We start from the raw sequence: 11518 nt of genomic DNA, 5'->3' as shown, positions 1-11518 counted from the left end.
AACCTTGATTAACATTCTTTCTTTATATTTGCGGGCAATTTTTGAGTCGGAGCTTTACTACAGGCCTAGTCTGAATTTCTTATGGTGTCTGTTTTTAACAGTAGACTCAAGAAAGCACTTTAAATACCCCAATTCAAATATCCTTTTCAGAAAATCAGAATGACGAGACGCCAAGACCTCTACTAATAGAAGATTTTTTGTAATCCAGGGCATAACGAATCCGTCCTTTAAGATGTGTAGCTTTTTTTTACATTGTGATGTTGTGCAAGTTTATTTTTTTTTAAATACACTATTGGCTGACTGTTGCATTGGATCCGCTGTGAATAACAACATGCAATAGAATGTGAATAATAACATGCTATAAAATGTGTTTTTCTGTACTCTGACACGATGTTTCGTTACAAATACACTTCGAGCTAATTGAAGATATCTTGCTGTCTGTCGGAAAACCATACTCGTTTTGTTGTTTCTCCAAATGTTTCGAGTACCTTTGGCGCATCTGACCCTGTTGCATGACATTCTCTAATGCACAACGCAATGCTTGTTCTCAGGGGCGACAGGGTGAGAAAGTCACGTGAGAGCCCAACAACTGCTTACTATTTCCAGTGGCGGCCGGCACAGATCTGGGGTGGAGGGACAGGGGTGGGGGGTAAGCGGGTGTAAAAAAAGTTTTTAAAAACTTACCTCCATGACTCATTTCTCTCCCGTCGTCCCTCCGTCGTCTCTCCCAGCCGTAACGGAACAGTAGATACACAGGCTCCCTAAGTCAATCACAGCGCTGCAATGCAGCGTTGGGATTAGTCTGAGCACCATGGTTCGGCACTCAGACAGGCAGTGGGAGCCTGGGCATGTTCTCCACCCAGGCTGTTACACAGCCTTGATGGAGAACATGCAAAGTGCGCATGACGGTTTGGCTGGCCCCAGACAGTCAGCCAAACAGTCAAGTACACGAACAGTGTGCCACCACTTCTCCCCCTGCTCCTCTGTCATCAGAGCAGCCCCGCCCCACCGGCAAAGCTGCAATAGCAGGAACATATAAAATGATAATAACCTCGAGTTATTATAATTTTTTTCCCCTTTATTTCACTGCTGCAAAGCAGTGGGGCGACACTCCGCCTTAGCGGAGGAGCAGCCACTCACTATTTCTATATTACTGATTTTTGATACTTACCATGCAAAAGCCTCTTGAACCGGATTTCTTGACTGTAGCTCCCCTTCCTGCCATGCCCTAGAATCCTGGTGCCTGCTATTCTAGTCTGCTGTCTGCCTTCCTGACTGCATCACTGCTCCTCATAAAGACACTGTGGACCTGTGACACAGACGTTAAAAGAAGACCTTACAAGTAGAGGACTGTTGCCACAAGGTGGTAAGGTGCAAAGTATAATTGTTGTATGGAGAAATACTTACCATATCTGTGCATCACTATTCCGCATTCTGAAGTTCTTGAAAGTTGAAGACATTACATGTGATTAGGAAAAGTGGTTTTTTTTCAGACTATTGCTTAAAACTTCCTCCTTTTTATATTCGGAGATTCAATTTGAATTTCCTTTGATCCTGCTTTTATCTATTATTGGCCCCCAAAAGTTGGAAGTGTTCAGATCATGGTAAATGGCCCTTCCTGAGTGATATAAAAGGTAATCAAAAGTGTGATTATGTTACACCAGACATGGACCTCAGAAAGTCTCACCTGGTTGTGTTATTTGTTTTTCTCTAGGAGCTACTGAACGACTATGTTGTTTTCGTTTAAACTAGAGCTCAAGTGGGAAAGAGATCAAAATTAGGTATATATTAGGCAACCTGAGCATTGTGGGATGGTATTATTCTTTATGGACCCTGTGTTAGAAGTACTCTATAGTTTCTGCAACCTTTTTTTGTTTGTTAGATACACATATACACATTCAATTAGCAACCTGAGAGGGTACCTACGCTAAAAGTGAGCAAAATTGAGGTGGGTCTTCTTCTTTTCTTAAACCACTTCCTCTTTCCTACAGGGGTTGGCACAGTTTGAATCTTTTGGAGGAATTTGTGCATTGTTAGTGTTTGGGTGGCATTGGGAACTTGCTTCTGGATCTATATCCTGCTCCTACAAGATCCACATCCTAAGGAAGGAAACAAGTTAGCGCTCAAGTGTTACAGAATGTCTGTGTTGGAGGTTGATGTTTTATTTAAATATTATTTATTTGCATGATTTTCTACAGTGTTTGCTGGCTTCATGAGCTGTAATATATATTTAAATTTATACATGGATTTATATGTAAGTAAGGTAGATTTTAACTTATGCAAAAAAATGTTTTTAACTTACAAATTTACTGGGGAAAAAACAGGTTAAAGTGGAGTTATACAAACGTCTTGTAATAACTAAAAAAAGGCAGTTTTACAATCAAAAAGGCAACTGAAATTCCCCTTGTATATGTAATTGACATAAATGTAACTTGCACCACCATAGATTTAAAAAGCAATGAGTGTTGTAATATGTGAGATTACAAACAGAGCATCACAGTGGTACAAGTTATACTTATGTTAATAACTGATGAATGTCAGTGTTTTTATTTGTATATAAAACTCAATTTTTAACATAAGTTAAAATCTTACTACCTTACCTAAGTACAACTCTACTTTAACCTTTGTATTTTTCAGTGAATTACTGTTTTTTTATGTAAAGTAATATTTTATTAGAATATTGTAGTCTCCAGGGGGTGGGGGTGGGGGGGGGATGAACACTCACAGACTCCAACCCACTTAAAATAAAAATCATTCTTTTTGGAGCCACATGGGACCAAACTGGAGGAGAGGGGCGTGGGTACGCACTGGGTTCTGTGGGACTCCCAAGGGACTGCGACAACCAGAATTTCTTTTTTTATTGTGCCTTGGAAAGGTACCTCCAGAACTCCCACAAGAGCTACAGAGAGTCCCTACCCTTCCTCCTTAAATCATCCTTCAATTTATTTTTCAGGACTCATTGGCCCTAGTCCCCAAATCCTGTAATAGTGACTGCAACATTTTTCTTCGGTGCAGACAGCCAATGACATCTCTCACTCCTACTGGTATCTAGCAGACCAGTCAATTCATATCCTTTTTTTTCTTTTTTTCCTGAGAGACTCCCACTGGAGTCCTGAGACAACCCATATCACAATTTTTTAAATCTTAATTTCTCTAAATCATCACAATAATTATGCTTTCTGAGTAATAATCTAACTTTCTGCCAAATCTGGTGTAATTCTGTTAAGTCTTTTTCTCTGTGTCACTTTTCAATTTTCTGTGTAACACTACCGCTTTCTCTGTATCGCTGTTCAATTTTCCCAATGAAAAATGCATGTGTTAAAAAATGTTTTAGGAATCTTCCCTTTTTCTCACCGGCTGCTTGAGTTATCACCCTGAAACTTTCCAGGATGGAACTGAGGTGGATAAGCTTTTTTTGGGAAAGTTGCATGAAGATTCATCAAATGGCAGTAACTTTATTAGCAAAACAATAAAGTAATTTACTATGGACATACTGACTTGTGTATAACTACACAGTGGCAACCACCACTGTTATATATCACAGGACCACATTTCCGTAGGAAAAACATTTATTGGTTGCTAATAATTTTAACACTATTTTAAAATCTTCACAAACTTTCCAAATAAAAGATCATCCACCTTGGCTCCTTCCTGGAAAGTTTCAGGGTGATCCATCACGCAATTTCCCCATACTGTTTTCATAAGGATTTTTGAACAGTGTCAAAGCCCATATGTCTGAACGGAATTACACCAAATTTGCCAGAAAGCTTGTTCCTTACCCAGAAAGCGTGCTGGACTCTCACGAGTGCATCATTTTAAATAGTAGAGCACACTGATTAGCTGAAGGGACATTTTTTCTCTTGGCCATTTTGCTCCAGTGGGAGGAAAAAGCTTGTGTGAGTCCTGTGGTAGCAAGCACTCTGATTGGCTGGCCAAAACAGGAGTTCTCATATCCTGAAAAAACAAGCATTTGGATTGCAATCGGTCGTTTATACGCCCGAGGCAAGATGGCGGCCAAGACGCTAGGCTGAATGCAGCACTCTACTGAGCTCCGATGATGAGCTGGTCAATTGAATCGCTTTCATGATGGGTTCTACATGGAGCGCATAAAGAATGCTTACACGACTTAAGGAAGAAGGCTTGAAGAAAGGCTTGAAGAAAGGAGAGGTAAAATCCCTGACTACGTGCTGAAAATAAACAGAGAAGGGGAGAGACGCCGATATCTGGTGTGCTGACAGCGGAAAACCCCGGGCGCCGCGAAAGAAAAGAAGTCATGCAATGAAAGCGCCGCTCACTGAACTGTAATTGATACGTCTAAACTGGGAGCTAGATACAATTGCAAGGTCCTGTGGCAGCCTAACAATGCGATATTGCTACAATGTATTAAAAACCCTCAAATGCTGCGATCTACTCGATACACTTACTTTCTGGTGGAACCCGGCTCCGTTACGCGGCGTTTCCAGGGAAACAGTGTATACACAGTCAGCAGCTCTACGGAAGCCGTGTCAGCTTCAGGAATTAACGCGGCAAAACGCCAGCTCCTCTCTGGGCGGCTCGGCTAGGCGTCTGGAGAAGATTTTGCGGAGCGAGACGCCGAGGGTGAATGAGACAGTGATGCCGCCAAAAAGTGCCTCAGCTGCGGCCACCAGAGCCAGGATTGCAAAAGCGGCGAGGGTGCTGCGGAAGGAAGCAGAGAGGCAGCAGCGAGAAGGGCTGATGGAGGATGAAGACCAGCTACAGGTAAAAACAGCAAAATCTAAAAAGCAAGTAGCTGCAACTGGTTCTCCCTTGGGGTCCTCAAGACAGGAAATTTTAGCGACCCGTAGAAGAATAAACAGCGCAGGAGGGAGGACTGTGCATGAGTTAATGTTTAGAAAGACCCTAATTCAGAACAATTCACAACTAGAGGCTGAGCTTGAAATTGAGACTGTATCTACTCCAATAATGAATGGGGATCAGAGTCTTGCAATGGAGGGACAACAGAATGTTATTGCTGACCCAGAGGAGGGAACATCCAATTCCATTATTAACCCTGAAAACCCCGAAAATATAGCAATTACCGATGTTTTCAATATGGAAACTCCCAATATGAGTGACACTATAATTGATGAGGTATCGAAAAACAATCTAACTGATGGACCTAAAGTAATAATGCTGGATGAAGAGAAGCAAGTTGAGGCAGACCGGGCAATGTCTTTCTCGGGACCTGGGGGCAACATACTAGGGGTGCAAAGTGAACAGACTAATCCTGTGCCTGAAGAGACTTTTCCTATAATAAGTCATAACCAAAACGAGCCTAACGTGATGGTGACAAATCCAGCGCTAGACACAACAACTACTACTACGGAGGAGATACCGAGTATACCCAAACCACCTCAACGTGCAATCTCTAACCAAACTATAGCAAATAAAGATACCAATGATTTGCTCCCAATTGTCACTTTACAATTGCCTGCACAACCAGGACAGCTGCAAGAAGGAGAAAAAGAACTTACTGAGTTCTATTCTTTTTCCGACGACACTGAAGAGGTTGGAGCTGACAATTTAGGAGAATGGTCTGAGAGCTTTGAATCGTCTGAAGATGAATCAGAAACACATATATACTCCTCAGAAGACAGTTATGATGAGGGGAGGCAGATATCCAATACCGTGAAAACTAAGCCTAAAGGTAATACAAAAACTGTATTAAAAAAAACAACAACAGGCCAACTCGAATATAATCAGGCTTCTTCCTCAGACAAGCCAGGTGATTCAGAGGTAACCCCCTCCGCAGTGGAGACCATCCTCCAGGCCATAGCAGCTCACAGGGAAGAGACTGCCTAGGACAGCAAAAGATCTCGAATAGCTTTGCGTAAAATGCAGGGGGTTGTAAAGAAACTGTCTAAGACATGCACACGGATTGGAGAGCGTGTAACTGAGATGGAACAAAGGGTAATGGCAGCAGAGAAAGACTCTTCTGAGAATTGTGAGAAAATTAAACTACAGGAAACAGAACTGGTTGATATCAAGTGGAAGCTTGAAGATTTCGAAAACAGGCAACGCCGCAATAACCTCCGCATCCTGGGAATACCAGAGAAAGCTGAGGGAGAGAATATACGAGCTTTCATCATTAAACTTTTCAGTGATGCTATGCCTGAACTACAGAGCTGGAACTGGGAAGCTGAAATTCAAAGGGTACATCGCTTCCCTTTTAATCCTCCGCCGAAACCAGGATTATATCCAAGAGCTGTTCTAGTGTATTTTGGTAATTTCCTACTAAGGCAGGCGATAGCAGATAAAGCGAGACCAGACCGGAAGATAGCATGTAATGGTTTTTCTTTCTTTTCAAGACCTGATTTTTGCCACGCAACCGTCGAAAGACGATGGAGGTTACGAATGTTGATCAAATCATTTCAAGAGAAAGGTGCTCAGGCCTATTTGAACAATCCTGCGACTCTAAAGATTGTCCACCATGGTCAGACTAAGTTTTTTCAGTCAGAAATAAAGGCAAAAGCATACTTAGATGAAATTTCGTAGAATCTAAATCACTTGGGTCATAATACTCTAATAACCTATACTGAGATATGCCCTCTTCTTTATGTTTTTTGATGGGTGAATTAAACGTGCTCTTCTTTGTGGAGATAGTAGATAGGATAGGGGAGGCTTAACTTAAGGATGTATGATATAGATTGTATATAGCTTTTTTGAGATATAATATGATATATGATATACTTAATATGATGTAGAATCCTTGTAGAATCCTTTGTCCTTTTCTTTTTTCTTTGCTCTTTTATGACAAAAAAAAATTTTTTTTTCCTTTATTGTTGGCAGCTCAGTAGAAGTGCAGCAACTTCATCACACAGACTCTGGGTGAGTCTGGAAGCCTCAGCAAGAAGGGAGGAAGCGGAGAAGGGGTGGGCAAGAGGGAGGACGACGCAGAGGGAGGGGGGGAGGGAAAGGAGAAAATGAGAAAAATGGGGAAAAATCAGGCATAATAGCAGGAATAGAGCTAATTTTTGAAAATACAAAGCAGGGTATGTACATGAAATACATGAAATATGACTTGAGCAACATTAGACAAAATTACCATATGAATAATGGGTAAGCTTAATATACAAACCTGGAATATAGGAGGATTACTGACTAGAGATAAACGAGTACGACTTGAAGAATTATTAAAACTATACCCGGTGGACATTCTATGTCTACAAGAAACCCATATTCCTTGGAATAAAAGAGCACTATTAAGACTGAGGGGATATAATCTGATAGTAGCTTCATCTCAAACGACAAATATAAGGGGGGTTGCAATATTGGCTAAGAGTTATCACGGACAAGGAACACGCTGCGCGTCAGATTCATATGGAAGATGGGCAATTGCTAAATTAGCTAACGGTATTACGATATGCACTGTTTACGGATCCAATCAGGATGATCCTACAATTTTTGAAAAATTAGAAGCAGAATTAGCCACTTGGCAAGGTCCACTAATTTTCTGCGTCGACCTTAACATCTCTTTAATACCATCCTTGTCACCGCATGTAACTGGATTAAAATATATTGGCCGGAAACCAAAGGCTTATCAGGCTATTAGTAATTTAATTTGTAGCCTAGGGCTAACTGATATTTGGATGCAAAATAGCCCATCAGATTCTGGGTACACGTATTACTCACATCCCCATCAAAAATATGTACGGATAGATTAAATTTTTACATCTAAAGAATTAACATCCTCTTCACAAATAAAGAAACTTCCGAAAACACTATCAGATCATAATCCCCTATTGTTATCAATCGATTATAAAACTAGTTATACTCAAAAAACAACATGGTCCTTTGATAGAAAATTATTATACGATCAAGAATATATTGATTTTATTACAGCCTGGACTGAGGAATTTTTTTGCATGAATCGATTTAGTGCTTCAAGAAATATTGTATGGGACGCTTATAAAGCCGATCTAAGAGGGGAAACCATTAAGTATCAAACTAAAATTAGGAACGGGGAAAAACAAGAATTCAAAGTAAAAATAGCTGCTCTAGCTAAAGCCGAAGAAGAACATATCAGTAAAATCAGACAAAGACAAGATACAAGTCAGGTGATGATGCAGGTAGCTATACTAAAATCAGAACTAAACTCTAAACTAAGTCAGAAAGCTGCTGAGACATATCAATCACGTAGGAAACAAGTCTATGAAAGCGGAGAGAAAGTGGGCAGACAACTGGCACTTAGTACGCGCCAGAAAATTACAAAAAGGGACATAACTACTATAATAGAAAACGGGCAGACCTACACTCATGCAGCTGAAATCAACTCCCAGTTTCAGGGGTATTATCAGAAATTATATACGGAGGATACTAAGAGGTCTGAGAAAGAAACAGAAGTTTTTATAAACAATTTTCTTAGTAACTTCGAGGCTACGAAAACATTGGATTCCGATACAAGGGAGGACCTTGAAAAAGAAATAACAATTGCAGAAGTTAGGACCGCATTATCATTATTAGCCTCAGGCAAAGCAGCAGGTCCAGATAAGATACCGATTGAGCTATTTAAGATACTTAGCCATCAGTTACTACCGATTCTACATGATCTATTTCTTGGAATACAATATAATGGTGTACCTCCAATTTCTTGGGAGGAAGCTAATATAATCGTCTTTCCAAAAAAAGGAAAATCCCCAGAGCTTCTTACGTCCTATATCCCTTATCAATTCGGACTCCAAATTATATGCAAAAGTCTTAGCACTCAGGCTCAGTGGGGTCATTGAACAGCTCGCTTCCCCATGGCAACATGGTTTCATCCCTGGAAAGGGAACCACTGAACACATCCGTAGGGCAGTTGCTTTATTTGATGCCACGACAGCTAAGGGGGAGCGTATGTCAATGATCCTACTGGATGCTGAGAAAGCTTTCGATCGTGTCACTTGGAAATTTTTATGGGAAGTTATGGCACGCAATAATTTTGGCCCCAAATTTATTAACTCAATAAAATCAATGTATCACCGCCCCAAAGCGAAAGTTCTCGCGGACGGATTATTCTCGGAATACATTAATATAACAAGAGGTACTAGGCAAGGTTGTCCATGTTCGCCTCTGCTATTTGCTCTATATATCAACCCTCTTATCTTGAAACTATTAGAGAGTACCATTATTAAGCCGGTTGTTAGTCATCAGTTCGAAACGAAAGTATTGGCATATGCTGATGATATTGCGATAGTCACACCTGATCCAACAGAAGCTATTCATGAAATAGAGGTAATTACTTCTGAATTTGGGATTTACTCTGGGTACTCTCTTAATAAAGGAAAGACGATTATAATAAGTACACCTGACACAGTTTGTATGGATCCACGAAGAGCTGAAAAAGCTACTTATCTGGGCATTGAACTCTGTGCAAACACTAAAACAATCTCACAAATTAATTTTGTTCCATTACTGAAAAAAATTGAGAACGATTTTAAAAGGGTCAATAGCCTTCATCTGTCCATTATAGGGAGAGTTAATTATGTTAAAATGAATACGCTACCCAGATGTCTCTATTTATTTAGAGCAATACCACTAGCCATTAAAAAGGAGACTTTAACAGCGATTAATTCACTTATATCTAAGTTTGTATGGCAGAATGGGAAAATTAGGAGATCTATTGAACTACTGTCTCTTCCTATTGATAAAGGCGGCCTTACTATACCTAATATGGTACTATATTATTGGGCAGCACAACTAAAACAGTTTATACCTTTGCTCAAAGGATATAGCGTAGAGAATTCAAAGGGTCGTGTTGAAATACCGTCAATATATGAACTTATAGTCGGGCGGGAGGCAAAAGGCTTGTTACTGCGAAAAACTGAGACAAGAAACTATAAAGATTTTAAAGGTGAAATTATGATCAATGCTTGGAAAAGTTGGAGTAAAATTGCTAAATATAGTCAAGTTGAGAAAATTAATCGTTATACACCACTTCTTTATTCTAATCTTATTCAAGGACAGGATTCAGACGCTTTTTTAAAAAATTGGGCCAAGATAGGAATTAAGACTATAGGTGATTTTCTAATAAATGACTATGACACAACGTTTTCTGATGTAAAAATTAAATATAAATTACCGAATGGAGATTTCCTGAAGTTTGCACAGATATTTGCTACACTAAAAGCTAAGGAGTCATTAATTTGCTTGCATAAGTATGAAATTATGGATGTAATATTTAGAACAAATATTAGAACCGGAACCCTATATAATATTCTTCTAAGCATGAAGAAAGATGATCTTGATAAAACGGAAAAAAAGTGGTGCCTAAAATTGAACAATCCAAATGTGGACTTAGACCAGGTGTTAAATATGAGTCAAAAGTTATTGATGGCAAGTAATCTTAAGGCACAATTGTACAAAACTATTTTTGACCTTTACTTTACCCCTGCTAAACTATTCACATGGGGCAAACGAGAGAATGATTTATGCCCAAGATGTACTCAAGGGCCGGCAACTCTTACCCATATGTTCTATACTTGTCCCAATTTAACACTAGTGAAAACTATGATAAATTCTTTCTGGGAGGAAATATTTGGGCATATAATACCGGAATCCGAAACTTTATTTATCCTTGGCCACGACCATACCTTAAATTTGGGAATATCTGAAGAAAGACTAGTTTTTATCGGTATGGCTGTTTTCAGGATACTTCTATCCGCAAGATGGAAAGATGCAGAGACCCCATGTTTTCAGATGTGGTTAGCACGCCTTTTGGCAGCTTATAGGTATGAATCTGCAATATTTAAAACAAGAGGGATACGATCTAAATTACGAGGAGATGCGCTTTGGTGTCCAATAACAGAATGGAAAAATCGCATTGTCCCTGGTGGTATTGGATGATTTTTTTACTGTATTTATAATTGACCTTAGAAATTGTTTATACTGTTATGTAATCTATATCTATCTAAAATGGTATCTATGTTGTTTTTTCTTCCTTTTTGGATTTTAAACCCAGCGATTTATTTACTCATAATATTGTATTATGTGAGTTAATTTTGAACTGATGTACTGCTGTAATGATGTCCTACTTATTATGCCTGAATAAAAATATTAAAAAAAAAAAAATGGATTGCAATCGGTCTCGCCTTTGGGACCTTATACGTATTTAGCTATACAGCACATTAGCCTGGGTGCTGAAAAATCTACTGTTCTTTAACATGGTGGGAAATTAAGCACCAAACTGTGTGACACGCCAGTTATGGGAACACATGGAAAGAAATATTGCCTTTCAGCAGAAAATTGTATAGTCCAAAACTCTGTTTTTAATATAAATTCAGGGCCTTCGGTGGTCATTTCACCGAAAATACAAGATTTAAAAAAATATTATTGTCTATGGGTGCTCATGGAAGACAATTTCTATGGACTAGAATCTAGAGACTGCTAAAGTGATTCTGGTATTTTACTGACCTCTGCTGGCCGTTTTCTATCAAGAAGGTTATTTGGAGGCAGTTGCCAGAAAAATGTAAAAAAGAAAGTCCTTCAGCAGAAAGCAATTCTGGTGTTTTACTGAACT

The sequence above is a fragment of the Lissotriton vulgaris genome, chromosome 9, assembly GCF_964263255.1.
Source record: "Lissotriton vulgaris chromosome 9, aLisVul1.2, whole genome shotgun sequence".
Classification (NCBI taxonomy): Eukaryota; Metazoa; Chordata; class Amphibia; order Caudata; family Salamandridae; genus Lissotriton; species Lissotriton vulgaris.
Note: the sequence above shows the minus strand (reverse complement) of the source record.